Raw genomic sequence first — 15,956 nt, 5'->3', positions numbered from 1 at the left:
AGAGCCAAAGGCTTTGCAGGGCAGTGAACAAGGTGCCCCAGCTCACATTCAGCTTGGTGAAATCAAGTTCTCACACTACAAACACAGAGCCTGAATAGGCTTATGTGTTGCACAAAGAATAGGCACTGGGGAACTACAGGCCGGTGAACCTCATGTCTGTGCCTGGAAAGATTGTGGAACAGATCCTCCTGGAAGAGATATGAAGGCACATGGGCAATGAGGAGGTGATTCGAGACAACCAGCATGGCTTCAACAAGGGAAGGTAGTGCCTGATCAGTCTGGTGGCCTCCTATGATGGAGTAACGGTATTCATGGACAAAGGAAAGGCAACTGATGTCATCTACCTGGACTTTGACATGGTCCCTCACCACACCCTTCTCTCTAAATTGAAGATACATGGATTTGAAGGCTGGACTACTTGGTTGATTAGGGATTGGTTGGAAGATCACAGAGAGAGGATTGTTGGCAGGGGGTTTGGAACTATATGATCTTTAAGGTCCCCTCCAACCTAAACAATTCTATGATTCTATGAAATGTCCAAGCTGCATTTTCAAATTGCAAATTATGGATGAGCTTCAATGTTAAGAAATGAGTAAATGACCTCCGTTTGTTTCCTAAATAAAATAATATAGTGTTGTCATTACTAAATGCCACCCCATTCATATGGAATGCAGTATTTCATTCAAGCCTGAACATTTTTCATCTACGTATTCAGCTGATTAGATGAGGATTCAACTGTTTATGCATTACCATGTACTTAATGCTGAGTTTTCTTTGATTTTCTTTTCCCTTAACAATAACTGCATTTGACAAAAGTAATTCACCTACGCACATAAAAGTGACGTGAGGCAAGGCAAACAGGAGGATTCTCCCCTTCCTTCACCTCTGAGTTAGACTAGCCAAACATACTGAAGAGTGGCCTGAATTTATCTCGGATGTCCCAATGGTCCTGGAAAGCAATTTTGTGTGTGTTCGCCTCTCCAAAAGCTAGAGAGTTCTGTTCCTGCTGGCTTCACTGGTACTATCCATTCTAGTTCTGTGGTACCAGAGCTGTGACACCTAAAGATAACTGTCACCTCCCTGTCTTCTACTTTCTTCCACAGTGGTTAGAAAATGCTGCTGAGAAACTATGTACTTTTCGTTTGAGAAAAGGTCATTGACTCGTAGTGTAAACCACTTTTTCCCTGAGACAACAGAAATGGGAAACAGATCCTAAAAGAGAAAATCAGCCTGGAGTCTCTCCTCCTCCAGTGCTTCCTCCCATATCCCATTCAGACAACATGACAAGGCTCTGAGTGGCTACAACCCCAAGGAAAGGAGGACATATTTCACCTCCCTCATGAAGTCTACCTCTGACAGTCCCTTGTTTGGCTATGAGCAGGAAGCAGGGCTCACCCTAAATAGAGCTGAGCTGGGTAACAAAACAGGAAGATTCGCATCCTGTAGCATTGCAGGAATAGTTCCCCGTGCCTGCTGTGTGTTCCTAGGAAAGCCTGCCAAGGTGTGATAAACAAGCACAGGAGCTGGAGCAGCAGCCAGTTGGACCTCCCAGATGTTGCCTATGAAATACCCTTTGTTAGGTGTGCTCATCCCATCCAGCTGCATCACAGCACTGCAGAATGGCAGAGGATGCAGCATAGAAAAACCATGTTATGCATTACAGCACAGCACTTGGTCAAAGGTGATAATACACTTTCCTGTGCACAAAACAGTGTTCTGTGCTGATTTCAAGTTCACTTTTTACCAGTCACTGTGGCTCCTATGTGGCTTCATGTACACAAAGAACACAAGAGCATAAGCACTCTATAACTGCAACGAAAAAAATCTTCTACTCAAAGCTATACAAGGAAAAATAAAGCTAATGAACTACTACAGATTCAGAGTACACATCTAACTGTTCACAGTACCCCCTAGAACTGTAACCAGCTACAGACAAAACCTGTATCCTACAAATGCCACTTTGCTTAAGTGATATCAAGCCTACTCCAAAGACTGTTAAAACACAGGCCTGGTTGTCAGTCTCGGTAGCTTTGGACTATCCACCTCATACTTGATGGTGGATAGGTGGTCCATGAATACTTTCACCTTTTCTTTGCTTGCATATGAATGTATCTGTCCATTTGGAGCAGCAACAGCTGTTTCACACACACAGCAGTGGAAGGAAAGAGCAAACATATCAAGGAGAATGGTGACTGAAAGAATATATGCTTGGGGAGCAGAATGGGGAGGAAAAAAAAGGGAATTTTAATGAGGGCAATGAATGCCGGAGTATAGATTCCTATCTGGCTTTAAGCGACTTAGCTCCAGTGCTGTAACAACACAGCTGCAGCAGCACAGCCTCAGCACATGCAGTCTTTAAATAAGGGCAGGTAGTGACAGGACGAAGGGAAATGGCTTTAAATTAGAAGAAGGTAGATTTAGACTAGATATTAGGAAGAAATTCTTTACTGTGGGGGTGGTGAGACACTGGAACAGGTTGCACAGTGAGGCTGTGGATGCCGCCATCCTGGAAGCACTCAAAGCCGGGCTGGATGGCGCTGTGAGCAACCTGGGCTAGAGGGAGGTATCCCTGCCTATAGCAGGGGGTTGGAAGTAGGTGATCCTAAAGGTCCCTTCTAACCCAAACCATCCTATGATTCTATGTTCACCATATGTGGCATTTCAAGTACATAACACTCCCTGCTTAGTGCTTCAGTCAGCTGCTCATTCCAAGAGGCTCACAGTCACTAATGGTTTTCCTTTCTGTATTTATCAGCAACTCAGAAAGACTACATCACCACTTTTCAAGGGTACCTCCCTTGTACCTGAGAAGGACAAAATGGCAAGCTGTCTTGCTGAGCACTCCCTTTATCCAAGGGGATGAAAACAAAAATGTCAGGGAGCTTGGAGACAGGATAGCTGAGGAAGTGGCCAGAATTAAAAGGCCAAGGAAAAAGAGTTGCAATTGCAATGACTTGTTGCAAGGTAGAACCCCCACAGACAGCTTTCCCAGAGGACTGGGAGCACAGGGAGACAGGGAAGCAAGTACTTGGCCTTTGCTTTGCTCCAGTTCCCTAATCTAGCACAAATGCATTTGGGGATTTATGGGTTTTTGGAAGCTGCCAGCAAAGCTCAGAGCTTATTCCTAGGGTTATTGTTTTCCCATCTGTTTCTCTTCATTTCATTCCATTGCAGAGGCCCCATCGTGGGACACAAGAATGTGACCAGAACAATAGGCAGAACTTGCTATCTCCAGGACTGCAGGGAGGGCAGAGCCACCATTGCAGGACAGGATCCAGCAGCTTCTATATTTAGCCCTTTCTTGCTTATTCCAGATCACATTCACACCCCACACTCCGGAAGTCACGAGGTTTTCATGACACCACTGTCCCCAGCCACTATACTTCCAGCAGTGCCCCTGAACTTAAACCATTCATTTCCTTTCTAATAACGCCATCAGGAAGACTTCCTGCTCCCCCTTTTTTTTCCAAATCCTATTTTGACAGGCTTTCTGTATATAAGCAAACTAAACAAAACCATCTTCACCTCCGCAAGGCTGCAGCCTTGGAGCAGCATTGGGACTCAGAGCTCAGCACAGCACAGTGCTGCCGTCAGAGAAGGGCTCTGCAAAGAGGTCGGAACGGACAGAGCCAAATCTGAACTGAACTCCCAGACCCACAGAGACGTTCTTCAAGCCCACACCACAACACCTGGGGGCAGTGAAAGGAGAACAGGGTCCAACCACCCACCTGGACTGCTTTCATTGCTGTGACACTCGGCACTTAATTCATTCACATCAAAACACAGGGATCCTGCTGAGCAGGAGAAAACACATCATTTTTGCAGAAACATTTGTCTAAGGGCTGCACCCCTTGAAAACAGTTCAACAACATCGTAGATTAGGACTGCCCTGCTCTACTTCCTCTTCTGAAGGGAGGAGATGTTTACAGGGCACGGCTAGAGGAAAGGATGATGCTTCTCGGCACAACAGCCACAAAGGGGAAGCCTTCCCTCCACATCACTTGCTAGAAGTGTGTACATCCAGGGTCTCTGGTTGGTCTACAGGCATGTTTTCCTTTTAGACTATTGCTTCTTTCAGCAGAAAATTAAATATCTGAAATTCAGATTTAGAATATGAAACAAGAGGATAACCTGGATTTCAGTGCCTACTCCTGGGACAACTTCTCTGTTCTTGCCAGTTGGTAGACAATATCCAGTGCAGATACTGAAGGAGCATGTCAGGAGGCTCACACTTTAGCTACTCAACTGAGGTTAGGAGACTCGGTCATCCACAGACCCAAGCGATCCCCCTATACTTCGTTCACCATACCATGGTGTGGCATTTTCCACTAAAACTGAGGATGCCTCCCATGTACATCAAAGCAAACAGCCAGAAGACACTGCCAAGGTGGGAACTGAATGTGCACAAGGAAACATGGACATGCTGGAGTCCTAGGGCAGCTACAGATGCCTTATGGGGAGGTTTAACAATGCCATGTAGTCACACAGAATAACTGAAATTCAAAGTTCCCTCAACCTTTCCTCACAGGAGAGGTGCTCCAGACCTCTGATCATCTTAGTGGCCCTCCTCTGGACCCACTCAAGAGCTCCACGTCCTTCCTGTACTGGGGGCCCAAGGCCAGTACTCCAGATGGGGCCTCACAAGGGCTGAGCAGAGGGGCACAATAATCTCCTCTCCCTGCTGGCCACCCCTGTTTTAATGCAGCCCAGAACACAGTTGGCCTTCCAGGCTGCAAGCGCACACTGCTGGCTCATGTCCAGCTTCTCATCCACCAGGACCCCCAAGTCCTTCTCCGCAGGGCTGCTCTCAAAGAGTTCTTCCCCCTGTCCATATAAATACATGGGATTTATTATTATATTTATTATTTTTATGTTATATATTATTATATATAATTATATAAAATAATTATATACCATATATATTATTTTTTATATTACATTATTATAATAATAAATTATATATTTACTGTTTATTAGTGTTATAAATAAATGGGATTGTCCCAACCCAAGTGCAGCACCCTGAACTTGGCCTTGTTGAACCTCATTAGGTTTTCATGGTCCCACTTCTCCATCCTGTCCAGGTCCCTCTGGATAATTTCCCCTCCTCCCAATGTATCGACGGCACCGCTCAGCTTGGTGCCATCCGCAAACTTGCTGAGGATGCCGTCATCTGCCATTGATAAAGATGTTGAAGAGCACCAGTCCCAAGACCGACCCCTGAGGGACACCGCTTGTGACCGGCCTCCACTCTGACACAGACCTATTGATCACAACTCTTTGGCTGCGTCCAGCCAGCCAATTCCTAATCCACTGAACAGTTCATCCTTCAAATCCAACCACCCTTCCCCCATCCACTGAAGCCGTCACTCCATCACAGAAGGCCACCAGATTGGTCAGGCATGATCTGCCCTTGGTGAAGCCATGCTGGCTGCCTCAGATCACCTATTTGTCTTGTATGTACCTTAACACGGTAACCAGGAGGATCTGCTCCATGATCTTCCCAGGCACAGAGGTGAGGCTCACCAGCCTGTAGTTCCCCAGATCCTCCTTTCTCCCTTTCTTAAAAATGGGAGTAATGTTTCCCTTTTTCCAGTCACTGGGGACTTTACTAGACAGCCATGAATTTTCAAATATGGTGGAGAGTGGCTCCACAACCACATCAGCCATCTTTCTCAGAACCCTGGGGTGCATGTCATCTGCCCCCATGGACTTACATACATTCAGTTTCATGAGGAGGTCTTGGACTTATTCCACTGTTAGAGTAGGACACAATCTGCTCCTCTCATCCATACCTAGAGCTTCAGGGTCCTAGCAGACATGGGGAGGAGCCTGATCACCCATGAAGACAGAGGCAAAGCATTTATTGAGCACTTCAGCTTTTTCCATATCTGAGTAAACCAGTTCTCTGTTTTCATTTATCAGAGGGGGAACGCTCTCCTTGGTCTGTCTCCTCCTACCCATGTACCTGTAGAACTCCTTCTTGTCATTTTTCACATCCCTTGTCAAGTTCAGCTGCATCTGTGCCTTGGCTTTCCTAATCTTATCTCTACATATGCAGACAACAACCCTATATTCTTCCCAGATTTATCTAGTCTTCCTCCTGCTTAAGCAGGGCCACTCAAAGCTGCTCGCCCAAGATCACAATCAGGCAGCTTCTGAAGACCTCCGGGGAGGAAGACTACACTCAGAGTAGCTTGAGCCAGTGCTTACCTATTCCACTCCATACCTTCTCCTCACAGCTCATTTTTTAGCCTGGATTTGGCACAACCAAAGTGTTTATTTGTTTACAGGTAAGATAGAGGAGTTTCAGCGCCTAAGAAGCTAAGGCATAACATCTGCAATGCTAAATACGACCATCTGCAACAGAGTTAAGATCCTGAGGAGTCCCGTGCTTAAATCAATTTACTCTTTATGCTCATCCTGGGACAGACCAGCCTTGTCAAAGCTTTATAGCCTGTGATGGCCAGAAGCTGTACCCTCCCACTGAGGATTGAGTGCCAGTCCTCCTCCAAAGCATTTCTTAAATATCAGTTCTGCCAAAGGCTGTTGGTGTCCCAGCAAGAGGTTTGAGCCTATAAGTACAAGTTCTGGTCTCTGTTATCACCCACACCACTGTCCATGTACACAGTACGCTTCCATACCCTACCTTTCTTCCTCTAGGTATTTCCCTCCACACAATCTCCCTCACAAAAGCCCTCTCACTGCAAGTAGTTATACCAGTGTTAGAAGGGTGATGTATATATAAATGTATATATATATATATATATATACACACACACACACACACACGCACATACACATATATATTTCCCCTCAAGTATGTTTTTCTGCTGTATGGTAGTCATACTCAGCACTATCTAGGCACAGATGGAGAAATATCACCAGAACGTGACATCACAAACCATGTCACTTATTTGCATTGTGGCCTCAAACTTAATGCAGGTTACCTTTTCCTCCCTGAACTATTTGTTTCTGGGGGCTGCTCACAGGCAGGGGTGTCCATCAAGCGTGTGGAGAAGCCTGAACAACAGCAGCTCCACCACAGGGCTGAGCAGACAGTTGCCTGAAGCGTGTTACCAGCCCCACTCCTTTTGTGCTCAAGGAACACCTTTATGCTGCTGGCAAAGGCACACTGGTTGCATACACCTGCCACACAAATCCCTTCTCTTTTGCTTCCTTTGTGTCTACCTTCCCTCTCACTGTGCCAAGGAAACAGTGCTGGGTCAGCTCTCTGTATATTGCAATGAGCATATGCCTGCAAGATGCAAATGAGTCCCGTGTACCCACTGAGTCTGAAAGGAAGAGCATGCTTCCATCCATCCTTCCCACAAGTCTTGAGATAGCTGTTACTTACTGAAGGCAGAGAAGTTGACTGAAGTTTCCAGCGAAAGAAGCTGGCTGAGAAGCAAGAACAGCAATCACAGCCTTGCTTGACCAACAAAGCTCTGAATAAAGGAAGTCATGCTGCTCCACTTTGCAGCCAAAACCTTCCCTTTCCCTCACATCTTTCCCTTTTGTCCCAGATGCCATTCACAGGAGAAGTTAGATTAAGCTTAGACTGTTTGCAAGCTTTGGCTTTCACAGTCCTTGATCTGTTTTCATCTCAAAAAGCAGGGCAGTATTCAAGGCCACAGCAACAACATGGAACAAGGAAGGATGCTGCATGGTGCCCATACAGGCCCACACACCAGTGAGGGACTTCCTTAGCTACCAGTTCAAGCCCTGGCAGCAGACAGCATTATTTCACAACCAGTCCACATAAAGAAAATAATAAAAGTCTCACCACTGACCAATTCAGCTTCTTATATCTACCTCACACTGACCCTTCTGGAGGCTGTTTGATGTCTTAGCTTCAGAGTAACCAGGAAACACCTAATTTCAAACTTAGATCCTCACTGGTCTTACGACACCTTCACCTTTTAGGTTTTTAGAGTTCTTCCTCTCCCCTACCCATTCAGAAGACAAAGGGTAAAAAAAGTTGCTTCCTTGGAACTCATATCCTCTGCCTCAATATGCCTACAGAAAACATACATCCTTTTAGGGAGGCACAGAGAAACCATGACCTGTTCTGGATTGCTAAGGAGACTGTGTCCTCAGCCTGCTGCTTCACTATCACCAGCAAGCAGTCCCCAAGGAAGCCATGCATTTCCCACAAGCACAGCTGGGCAGCCAGACCCAGTGCTGCAGCAGCTTTCCAACTAGGTGCAAGGCACAGGAAGATACAGAGCAGTATGCAGCAGAGAAGGAAGTGGAAATTGGCTTAACAGAGCCCTGCAGAACACAGATGAAGAATAACAAGCAGACTCCTAATACCAGAAGCTTTGAATGCATAAGGATTGTAACTTTACAGATAAATGCAATCAATGCATATGCACAAACATCTGTGGTCAGCAGTGCAGTTCCATCCCTAGCTGAATGATCCACTGAGTGCACCCATTAAAATGCACACAACACCATTACTGCACAACTAAAAATCCTTTCCCATAAAGCCACACAGGCTCCATTGGGCAGAGGCCAAGCAGTTTAAAAAAAAAAAAAAGTCTATCCAGAGTGGGAGCTCTTCAGAGACATTTCACCATCTGGAAAGAGGAGGGGGTCTTGCTCTGAGAATGCCTGGAGAGCCTGACCTACCGCGGTTAAACATGTGCTTCAACCAATATTAACTTCTGGGGAAGAGCATCGTATCTTTCCCATCATCTCATGCATCAGGACCTGCAGTGAGCAAATGAGAAGGACTCTGCTCTATGCTCCAGGCAAGAACATACAGCCAGAGCCCAAAGGGGGTGGCAGATGGCCAGTCAGTGTTTGCTTTTTAAGGAAGCCAGTCTCGCAGCATTGTTGGTAACAAACAGAAACCATTGCTGTTAGTGCAGGCTTCTTCATTTCCTCTAATTGCATCTCCACCCATATCATGCAAATAAAGCTGCAGGCCACTTCTCCTCAAAGCAAAGGAGTAGAGAAGGCTGTATTGAACTTCAGGAGGAAGCAAAGTAGCAAGCAAGGTGAAAGCACTACCTCTTTCCACCATTCCCTGAGGAGGTCCTCCCAGTTAAACGGAGCAGGCTCTTGGACACACACACACACACACACACACACACAAAATCACATAGAGCTGCTCCTATTCCAAGCACCTCAATTTAGAAAAAAAGAACTCCTAGTTTTGACACCAAGTGCCCTGGATGTCATTTGACCAGGATGGGGAAGGAGGAGAGAAAGGCCTTCCTCCAGAACATGCAGATGGAACTGGTTCAAGTGGCTCCTATCAACTGAGCTGCAGAATCTGCAGTGTTATTTTGATTCCAGCTCTACAAGAAACAGCACGAGGCTAGGTAAAGACAGATTACAGGATCTCTCAAAGCTGGCTTTTCACTGCAGCACAACACATCCTCCTCTGTGTTATTAGAGGGCTGTTTTTGAACTGAATGAAGTAACACTCTAATGCTCTTGATTCCTACCTCAGGGCAGCAAAAGCTTCATTCCAGTCTATCTTTCTCCAGGGAGAAGATTAAATACCTGAGATGAATTGAAATGCAGTCAGTCAGGCAAGGCAATCTGCCAAAGTAGCAAAAAGGAGACATGGGGGGAAGAGAAGGGTGCCTGGGCACTGAAGTGACCTGTTTAAATGCTGCTGATAAATGCTGAGGTGCTCTCTCAGGCTCTGACAGATGGAGAAAAGGAAAACAGAAATGGGAACCTTCCTCACAATGTGGAAGATGGAGACAAACACACATTGCTCTCCAAGCACCAGCTGTGCTCTAGGAAAGAGATAGACTCAGCTGGAAGAGCTGAAGACAGTGCAAGACTGGTCCAGCCTAGTTCTGAGAACTCACTTCTCACTGTAATCCTCTCCAGAGATAAGAATGACACACACTATTTCAAGAACTGCAGAAGATGCATTCCTCTCAGCCTAAATGACTGCACTGCCCCATGTGGCTTTCAGAAGTCCCAGCCCATGAGAACCAGCTTTTCTCCCAGAGGAGAGATGCAACTACCAAGCCTCCCAGTCCCTAAGCCTTGATGGGTGCATACACACTGGGCGCGCTTCCATTTTCAAACAGTAGAAACATAGCTGGAATGAGATCCTTTGGCCACAAAAAGCACGAAGTGCTGGACTTGGAAGCAAGAGAGCCTGTTTTAGTGCCTCTGTAACTTACCCTACTTAGGCAAAAGGCAGCTGGAGCCTGGGAACAATTCACATTGTGCCACTCGGGCAGAATCCAACTTCGAAGCAGAGCTCTTATGTGCGACAGTGCTCTGCACAGACACAGAGATAGCACATCCACACTGGGACATGAAACAGCACCCACACTCCAGCAAGAAACTGCTAGCCCTCAGAGAAGGCTGATTACAGAAAGCATTGCAGTGTCTTTTCAGGGGTGTCTGAAACTCTTAACTACCTCAGAAACCCCTCAGGATTGCATTGGGTCGTGAGATGGGAGAGTACAGGTCAAGGTTCTCAGAAATGGGTTGTGCAGTATCACCTCCATCTTCACAGTAAGCAGCAGCAGGTAAACCACAGCAGGAAGGGAAATAGGAAGGCGAAGCACTGCAGCAACAGAAACACTGCCGGAAGGATATAAAAACCACACCAAGAACCAGAGAAGCAAGCTGTGGGATTCAGAGACATACATGCACTCACACACACGCAGATTCTTGGACTGTTTATCAAGTTCAGGAAGGAAGAGGGATCAGTCTGCCAGAAAGATCAGTGGTGTTGGGGCTGTCATATGATGCTCCCTTTAAGAAACAAAACCCACAGAGTGTGCACACAGGTAAAAGGAAGTTACAATGCCTCAAAAACAGCAGAGGACACCGCCTTTAACTAAACCCTATTCCAGTAACTAATGAAAAGCACAGCTAAGTTTACATTATTTAAAGGCAGGGGGCAATTCTCTGCACTCCCCTGGCCCCTTCTGACTCTCCAACACAGCAGCTGAGCAAAGTCTCTCTTCTCGGCTCGGCTACATGAAGAACGGGGAGGCCTAACCAGTCCCAAACCTCTCCTAGCAGTGCTCAGCTCCCTTTGGATAAAATGCCTCTTTGTGCCAGGACACAGTTATCTCTTCCTCACTTGCAGGAGCTTGGACCCAGGCGGTATAAAACTCAGGAGAGTCAAAGCTACAGGCTGTAGATGCCAACTAGAAATGGAGAAAGGTTTGGCCAGCATAATAATTGTCCCCTGGCCCATACAAGACAGTCTGCCTCTTACCCAGGCAGTAAAGCCTTATGCAAACTCCTCATGGAACCCTGCCCTGTTTAAAACCACTGCAGAAAAAAAAAGAAAAAACAGTTGTTAAGAGGACACCAGGGCATGGCTGAGATTCCCATACCTGCAAAAGCAGGGAAACCCCAAGGTGGTGGGGACCAGAATGGAAGTATCATTGCCAGAGCCAGATGCTCTCTTGCTCTTGGTTTTTGACTGCTCACACATGAAGCCCAGATGGCTTTCAGAGTGAAGGAGAAGGGTGCGTTGCTTACACAGGCAATGCCATATTTCAGTAAATACCATATGCCATCCAGACACTTTGGACTGAATCCAGCTTCTGTTAGGCTGAGGACCTGGCTCCTCCAGCAGACAGCAAACTCCTTTTGTGCTCAGTGCATGCCTAAAACAGAGCTGTCTCAGGCAGATACACATTTTGTCCATATGATCCTCATTATACCTGGCACGAAGAGATGATTTCCAACGCTCAGCAATCCAGCATCTGCTTCCACGCTTGGCTCAAGCAGAAAGAGTTAACTCTTCCTCCTGTACATACAGTTTAAGGACAGACTTGTCCTCGATACAAAACTTCAAACAATTTTAAAAAGCAGTGTTCTACTCAGCCCTAGTGACTGCTTGCTACGCCAGACACAGCTTGCTAGAATGTCTTTGGGATCAACAGCTCTGAATAAGAGAGCATGTCTGACACATCCACCCAAAAGAATAAAGCCCCACCTCCCAAACACAACAGCACAGCAGGGCAGGAGGCTCAGCAGTCATCTGGGATGTCACCTTTTTGATGAAATTTTACTCTCCCTGTACTTCATCCTTGACAATAATTTTTCAAAATGTGTCTTCTGTCAGAAAGCAATGACACAAATAGAAGCGACTGAAGGATATTTTTCTCTATGCCAAGATAGGGATTATGAAAGTCCAATAAAGAGTCACATCATATTTTTGAGTTGAATATCTGATTGAAACTTCATACATTTCATTTGAAAATATGCAGGCCATCAACTGAAAATGGCCTTGCAAACAAAAATTGATGATTTTTTTTGGCAGTCTTGAAACCCCAAGCTGTGGGGTGCAGTTGACACACCAGAGGGAAGAGGTGCCATCCAGAGGGACCTAGATGTGCTTGAGCAGTGGGCCCAGGTGAACCTCTTGAGGTTCAACAAATCCAAATGCAAAATCTTGCACCTGGGTTGAGGCAGCCTCCATTACTAATACAAGCTGGGAGAGGAAGGGATGGAGCACAGCTCCATTGGAGAAGACTTGGGGTGCTACTGGACAGCAAGCTGGACATGAGCCAGCAATGTGGCCCAGAAAGCCAACCATGCCCTGGGCTGCATTGAAAGAAGTATGGCTTCTTTTGGGGAGCTGGACTAGATGGCCTTTAGAGGTCCCTTCCAACTCTAAGGATTCTATGATTCTGTGTTGTGGAGTTGTAATGTTACAATGGGATGGTAACAGCAGGGTAGCAAATTCTTCGGCTACAGCAAATGAGAACAAGCCCTAATGCAGCAGCCACAGATGCAAAAATGAAGGAAAAGAGCCACTTACCTTTGAAAGGCCTCACACAGGCATGGATCTCCAGCAAGAGATACCCTCACCTCCACTGCCAACCCTTAAATGAGGGCTGGGAAGGGATGGCTCCTGCCTCCACCCCTTCCAGTCAGACAGGTGCATTGCTTGCACCTGAGCCCCCTTGGGTTGGCCCTGCCTTCCACCAGGTCTCAATCACTGTTTCAGACCATGACTATTTCCACTGCACTGGTACTGTGTCAAAGGCCTTGCTGAAGTCAAAAGATGACATCAGTAGCTCTTCCCTTGTTCACTGATGCAGTGATACCACTGTTAAAGGCCACAAGGTTGGTCAAGACGGACTTGCTCCTGGTGAAGCCATGCTGGTTCTCCCATGTCACCTCCCTGCCTTCCATGTGCCTTAGCATAGCTTCCAGGAGGATCTGCTCCATGATCTTTCCCAGCACAGGGGTGAGACTGACAATTTGGTAGTTCCCGGGGTCATCCTTTTTACCTTTGTTAAAAATGGGTGTGATGGTGCCTTTTTTCCACCCACCATGAACTTCACCCGATTGCCTCAACATTTCCAATATCACTGAGAGTGGCTTAGTGACTACATCAGCCAGTTCCCTCGGGACTCTGAGATGGATCTCATTGGGACCCATAGGATTTCCTACCAGGCAGTGTCTCAAATAGTCCAATCAAAGACATCAAGCAGCTAAAACATAAAGTCTGTTTGACCTCTATCTGCATTGTCCTAGCCAGCCCACAGCCAGCACCCAGCCTGGGTTCTGAGGCAGCTCTCACCTTCCAGCACACATTTTAATAAGAGAATCAGCAGAAACACAAAGAAAGAGCTCCAAGAAATAGCAGTAACTGCCAGGAACAGCAAAATTTTGTTCTTCTACACTACATTTTTACAACGCGAGATAGATCCAGCTATGGCTAAGACACATGAGAGCACACACAAGTCAACAGAATCTCGCCCTGGGTGAAGTCCCATGTCAAAAGCCCTTTCGGCTCCTGATACAAGGGTCCAGACTGTTCATGCAGGAAGAAAGAACTCGTGTATGTGGGGTAACATAAGGGAAATGCAAGTAGACAACTACAGAGGAGAAATAGCTGCACAGTAAACAGCAGCAAAAAACAGAACAACGGTCCACTTGAAGAGCTTGAGAGAAGAACTATAAGACAACTATTAATCTTCTCAGTCATCCAGGGATCTATGATACCCAGCCCCTACAATGATCAGCAAGTACCCTCTCTCATAAAGGCAGTAGGTAGAAAGAAGGTAGAAAGGCCAAGATGACACCTGGCAGTAGCCAGCTACCTGGAATGCATTACAGGGAGCATAACTGCTTAAACACACTAGACCTGGACTTCTCATGATTCAGTGTGTCCTAAAGAGCCTGCATAAGTAGAGCAAGGACCTTTTTTAAAAGGCACATGCTGGAAGGACTATGTAGTTCATTTGTGTCATTAAACTCTTACCATTAAGCTGTATATAGCCATCTCTTCAGTTCCACGTTGATGCTTTGACTGCTTGGGAATCACAAAACTGATTTTGTGCAGGGGGGTGAAGGAGGGCCAGGCTCAGAAGGCTGAGCTAGGGGGCCTTGGCTCTGAGTGCCCTGGAAAATTCTGGAAGTTGTTTCTCTGTATTACAGAATGTCAGGGATTGGAAAGGACCCCGAAAGATCATCTAGTCCAATCCCCCTGCCAGAGCATGAACACCTAAATTAGGTCACCCAGGAACGCGTCCAGGCATCACTCTTTGCTTCCTTCATCCACCACCTGCCTCCTCATTTTGGTTTCCACTCTCCAATGCAAGCAAACTGCTCAGGCGTGCAGCTTCTGTCTAGAGAACTTCAAGATCTTACTCTGGACAAGGCAAACAATAGCTGATCTAAGCATTTCTTATAGGCTGTTCTTTGCCAAACTCACTTTTTCAGGGCACAGTGATTCAAATACACATAGCCTGCAACCTACAAAGGAGCAAATGTGACCAGGAAACAAGAGCAGTAAATGAGAACCAACAAAAATGCAGGACTCGTTCCCCCAAAGAACCAAGATATGCTTTCTCTAACCTGAATTCCAAAGCTTACTTCCCTTTCAGAAGGCATGGCATAGCTTCCAGGCAGTTTTACTCACATCTCTCCTTTAAAAAATAAGCAAAAATCTTGGGAGCTTGATGAAGGGAGTTTAGATGTCTGGCTCACAGGCAAAGATCAAGAACCAAAAGTCGTGCTCCTCTCCTACAGTCCACATGCACAAGACACACTGTAACAGACAGTTTATTTGTTTGAGCCAAATCAGAGACCTAGTAGCCCTTCTTGCATTTGGTTTGGCCACAGAAGCCAAAAAATGCACCCTCTCATGAAAGAGGATGGTGTGGGTTTAACACAAGAACCAGCTAGCAAGCTTTGTCCCACTTGAGCTGTCTGCTTAGTGGGATGTTTGCTAAGCATTAACATGCTAGTCATGGCCCAAGCTGGAGCAGCAGCACAACCACTTCCTCTTCACACACACGTGATGGACCAAAACAGGAGGTGGGCACTGATAAAGCCACTGCAAGGCAGTGCATTGTTTGCTGAACCCTGCCCTCCTAAGGGGCAGTAACCTCAAGCCTGCCAGGGCCTCTAGCTCATTTGCTTCCTCTTCTGCAATTTAACTTACAGCCCTTCCCCTTTGCAACCCTCCCAGATGCAGCGTTGCAGCTAAGCTGCCAATAACATCACACCGGTCAGAGTAAAGCCACAGAGAACAGCTTCCCTCTGATAGTAAAGGAGGTAATTTAAAAATATCTGAAACAGACACTAAATACAGCATCAAACTCTTGCTGATCATTGCTCCGGGCAAGTAGGTGGATGTGCCTGTTTTCAGCTTTTATGTTGCAGAGTATACATGATCACCTCCATCATGAAGATGAACCAATAAAAGTCTCTTAGGTCAGACCATTGGATCACATATTTCTCAAAAGCTCTATCAAGTCCTAGCTTTGAGCTTTATAGCACACATCAGTGTGCTGCAGGGCAGCTCTCCAGTTACTTGCATAGCTTTCTCAGCAGCCTGGAAGCTGGTGCTGGCATTGCTCAGATACCCTACTCACTTATTTGCAAGCTCTGCATGTCTGCATGCATGTTTCCCCATGTTTACTCAATTGTGTTATGTATTGTGGGAATTGAATGTTGTTTCTGCATTAGAACAAGATCAGAATTTTGTTAATTTC

At 46.2% G+C, this 15,956-nt stretch overlaps 1 long non-coding RNA gene across 1 annotated transcript in view; it reads right to left on the bottom strand.

Annotated features, from left to right (window-relative positions):
* LOC107054342 overlaps positions 1-12,261 on the bottom strand; it is a 144,652-nt gene extending 132,391 nt beyond the window's left edge. Inside the window, exon 1 of the long non-coding RNA XR_006931366.1 lies at positions 6,798-12,261. This is a non-coding gene — a long non-coding RNA (uncharacterized LOC107054342). The remainder of the gene's footprint in view (positions 1-6,797) is intronic.
* Between the last annotated feature and the right edge of the window lie 3,695 nt (positions 12,262-15,956).

Source organism: Gallus gallus, chromosome 12 (assembly GCF_016699485.2).
Source record: "Gallus gallus isolate bGalGal1 chromosome 12, bGalGal1.mat.broiler.GRCg7b, whole genome shotgun sequence".
NCBI classification, from domain to species: domain Eukaryota; kingdom Metazoa; phylum Chordata; class Aves; order Galliformes; family Phasianidae; genus Gallus; species Gallus gallus.
This window is presented reverse-complemented; position numbering and strand designations above follow the sequence as displayed.